This window comes from Gracilinanus agilis, chromosome 4, assembly GCF_016433145.1.
Source record: "Gracilinanus agilis isolate LMUSP501 chromosome 4, AgileGrace, whole genome shotgun sequence".
NCBI classification, from domain to species: Eukaryota; Metazoa; Chordata; class Mammalia; order Didelphimorphia; family Didelphidae; genus Gracilinanus; species Gracilinanus agilis.
In genome coordinates, this window is record NC_058133.1 from 7,477,613 (window position 1) to 7,482,437 (window position 4,825).

Consider the following 4,825-nt stretch of genomic DNA (forward strand, 5'->3'; position numbering starts at 1 on the left):
CTTCCTTCCTTCCTTCCTTCCTTCCTTCCTTCCTTCCTTCCTTCCTTCCTTCCTTCCTTCCATCTATCATCTATCATTCTCTCTCTCATCTGTCCACAGCAATTTATAACTCTAAAATGTTATGTAACCATCCGCTATGAAGTGGGAAAACTGGGAGGCAGGAAGAGTGAGGTGGGAGGAAGCCACAGATGTCTGGCACTTGGCGTGCCGTTCAGTATTCATCAGAACCTGATTTAAATGAACAGAAAATGAACAGAATGAAAATCAATCAGCACATGGAGAGAATGGCAGCTGGGGAGAAAGAAAATGGGGCATTTTCCTCCTATAATTTTTCTTAATAGGGTATCAAAATCTGGGTAAAATGAACAGGAACGGTTCTTCCTCGCAGGATTTAGGCCATCGGCACTAGGGTGGGGCTGGGAAGTGAATCCTGGATTTGGAGTCGTCGGAACCCCAGTTTTGCTACTTGTTCCCGGGATGTCTTTGCCCCCTGTTTCCTCTGTAAAATGAGGAGGCTGAATGCAGTGAACGCCGGGGGGGGGGACCTTCCAATACTACATTTCAGGCCTTTGCAAGATTTTTGCCCCATCCTCAGGCCCAGCTGTGTGTGCCTCAGCTCCTTGCACGTTTTGGGCTTAAGAATTACAGATGGTCAACAACAGCCTCAGGAGGTGTGGTGGGAGGGATGCCCACCCTAGGGAGTTGCTGCAGCCTGACCACTGGGCCTTTTACAAAGGGCCAAGAGTTGCCATTTTCTCTTTCTTTTCTCCTACTGCTCGGGTCCAACCAAGTCCCTCTTCTGCTCCAGAAGTCTTGGGGCTCCCTGTTTTCTCGAGGGAAAAGTACCAGAGCCTCTATTTAAAAAAAATTATTCATTTAATTAATCAGTGCCTCTATTTGGCATCTAAAGCCTTTCACACTGGGCTTCCAGGCTATTCCTGGCTGATTAGGCATTATTGTCACCCCAGCTTGCTCCACACTGCAGCCAAACTACCTGACTGGCTGTTCCCTGTAAGGACCTCCTCCTTCCCTGTTCCATTCCTTGGCCTGGCATGCCCTCCCCTCCCCCCAATTTTGGATCCCCTACCACTCTTCAAAGCTCAACTGAAGTTCCATTTCCCTCAAGAGGGCTTCTTCCCGGACTCCCCCAGTCATTAGTTCAGTTCCTCCTCTTCAATTATTGTGCATTTATTTCATGTATCTTATATTTATCTCTCTAAAAGTATTTATTCATCCATGAACATGTTTCCCCTGGTAGAATGTAAGCTTCATGAAGCCAGGAGTGTCTCCACCCTGGAATACTTAGTGCCTAGCACACAGGAGACACTTAAATGCTTGTTGATTGACTGTTGGTTGAGCCCTGTACAATACTCTCATTCTCCCTCTAAAAATATGCCCAGGGCTGATCCCCTTCTTTTCCCAGATGGTGCTGGTGAAGAGAGACTTGAGCAAACGTTGCCAGAAAGATGAGCCAATGGCCAGAGTGGGCACATCTTCAGAGGAGTGTGGGTTGGCTGTACTACACCAGCATGTGAAAGGAGCTCTTTATGAATGGAGGGATGGCATGGAGAAATGGTGAGAGCTTTCTCCCATCATCCTCTGCAAATTAAACTCTTTTAAGCAGCTGTTCTTTGCTGTAGAGCTCAAGATTCATGAGATAAGCTTTGGACAGAGTCAGAGAAGACATAAAGAATGGGAAAAGTTAGAAAATTAGACCTCTGGCGAAGGGACTGAAATTTCATGGTCTCCATGCTGTAATGATCGACTCAAATGAAAATTCCCATTTGGGATGGACTTGCATCTCCCAAGATGCCCCATTGGAGCTCCGACCAATTGGCAGGTAGCCACCTGCCTGCCCCACACGTCAAGATCTTACAACAAAGAAGGGAACAAGTATTTATGTTGCACCTACTATGTTCCAGGCATTGTAGAAAGCCCTTAGAATTATCTCCTTTGATCCTGGGTTGTCAATGCTGCCATTATCACCACTTTTCAGAGGAGCAAACCGAAGCAAACAGATATTAACTGACATTCCCGGGGTCATATAACTGGAAAGTGCACAAGGCTGGATTTGAACTCAAGTCTTCCCAGTTTTCGGACCCTGGCTCTAGCCACTCCATACCACCTCCCCAACTGCCTTTGAAAGCTTGCTGCTCTCCTGATGGAAGACATACTATAAGAAGAACCATCCAGGCATGGGTAGCTAGCCTTAAAGTCATGGGTTCAAATCCCTGCCTCTGACACTTGTGGGCTGTGCCACTTGGGCCATGCCGGCCACTTACATACTCTGAGTCACAATCTGATCACCTGTAAAATGGAGTGAGCAAGACCCAGAGTGCCAACCTCACGAGGTTATTGGGAGGCTCAAGTGAGCTAACTTTGTAACGTGCTTTTTAAACTTTTAAGTGTTAAATAAATATGTGACTGGAAAACTGGTTGGATCAGGTATGTAGCGAGAGAGAGAGAGAGAGAGAGAGAGAGAGAGAGAGAGACAGACAGACAGACAGACAGACAGACAGACAGACAGACAACCGGGGGTTCCTTTAGTGTCCACACATTCACTGGTGTTTACGAAATATTCAGAAGACTTGAGGAAGGGCTCCAGCTCTTTGGAGTGAATTTATGGGAAGCCTTGAAGGTCACATTTGTCTTTTGGAGATGCTATTCTGGAATATTATTTACAGTCTACCCAGGGCTAAGAAAACTAGAAATTTCTGGGAGAAAATAAGAAACTTATCAGTACAGCCCCATGTCACTGGGCTTCTTGGGTTTTATTTTTGTTTTCTCATCTTTCTTCCTTCCTAGCTCATCGACATGACCTTGCCTACAGTTGGCCGCTTCTTCGGGATGCTAACTCTCGACCCTTCAGCATCTCTTTTTCACTGCCCTTCCCAGATATGGGACAGTTGGCTGGATGGCCCATGGGGCTGCTTCACTGGTCTTCAGAAGGACAGCACGTGGACGGTGAGTTAAAGCCAGAACTGAAAAAAGAGGAAGAGCTGTGGCTGATTCACATTGAAGAAATGGTGGGAGTTCTTCTAATGACCCTAAAATTCTCCCTTAACAAAGGCTGATCTTATTCATGCCAATATTCCTCTAAGGATGCTGTGGAGCTCTGAATCATGGGATATGCCAATCTCTGAAGAATTAAAGTTGCCTAAAAGACAATGGTGACACGAATGAGGGGCGAGAGCAACGCATATGTTAGAGTTTGTACAAAGGGTTCATCAAAGTGCTGTGTGGCTGTGAAAGGGGACAGTCTGTTTAGGTCACAAGAGATACATGAGGATAATTTCTGGGCCCTGCTGGCACCCTTGAAAAGTAAAAAGATGGAAAGGAAGGCCTGGAATACATTTAACGGACTCCTTAGAGAGAACTTGAGGGAAATGAGCCAGAGTCACCTTGGATGAGAAGGTGAAATTGGGTTGTGATGTGAACCACAGGAGGCAGCATCCACAAGAAGAGAGAACACAGATCCACCAAAATATTTCAGTTGTGTGTGTTTTCTTTTAGTTGGACTTTGGGATAGAGAAGAAGTGGAGAGAGAAGGAGACGTCCATCTTTGCATCATCTGTAATGGATTAATTTGGCAAAAGAAAAAAATGGAAGGTGGAATGACTCCCCATGATGATCATAATGATCATTCCTTTTCTAGAAAGGCTCTACCCTTCTCTAAGCACTGCCAGCCCTGCTCAGTGGCACCATTTCTAGACCCTTCATCCCTTACCATTTACCAGCTGTTGAGAAGAATCTCCTTGATTTCTGTGAAGCTACCAAAGAAGCCAAGTAACAGACCTGCCTTGTTTGTACCTGTTATTGGCATTATCAGGGCCCTCCTTTCTTCAGCAAAGTTTGCCGCCATTGGCTATCTTCTCATAGGAAATCCTCCATCCCACCTCTTTCTTCCTCAAAATGAGAGATGTTTGCCCAGAAGAGCAGGCAGATTGGGCGTGTAGGTGTGCTGGAGTCAGGAGGGGATGGTTTCCAGCCAATGCTGAGTTACCTGGAGGGGTCTAGAGGTCAACAGAGTACTAAACTGGTATTTATACCACCAGACCAAGATGGCCTCAGATCTTCCTCCTAAATCATTTTCATTATAATAATACTGAGGAATTAGGCTTTAGGTATATCTGAGGCAAAGCCCTATATGGACAGCAATGCTAATTATTTTTGGTTAATTCCTAGTACTTGTTGCGGGGCAGGGGAAGGGAAATCCTTCAACATTCCCCTCTTACCTTGAGCGTTTGGGAGAAGACTTCCTTTAGGAAGGCTTTGGTGATCAAAATTCTGAAAAGGAGGCTGGAGCCTGGGATCTCTAGTCATCCCTGAGCACCAGTTTTCTTTGGGAAGAATGAGCATTGCATTTCTTCAGCTCCTCAAGATGTCCTGTGCACCCCTCCTTGCCCCACTGGCTTGTATTTCAGGCTGCCACGAGAGAAGATGGAACTGATCATGGTCCTTAGGGAGAAAACTGCCAGGCAGAGTGGTGTGAGAGTCCTGCCTCTGGAGCCAGGAAGATGGGTTCCAGTCCTGCCTCTAACACATCCCAACTGGGTGATCCTGGAAGAGTCTCCAGCACTCCAGGCGACTGGAAGACTCTTAAATCAGCTGGTGATCTTCAATGGTCGGGGCAGGTATTTCCTGCCTCAATGAATCCACAGATGTGGACAAAGATATGTAACTGAACAAACAAACAGATGCTGTCCTTGCCCAGTGAATTTGCATCAATCGGCTTCTCTTGGGTCCTTCTCTCTCTCCTGACTCAGGACTGCTTATCTAGGCGACTCTGTGGGTCTAAGACCACCCTGGTGGAGGGAGGGTGCTT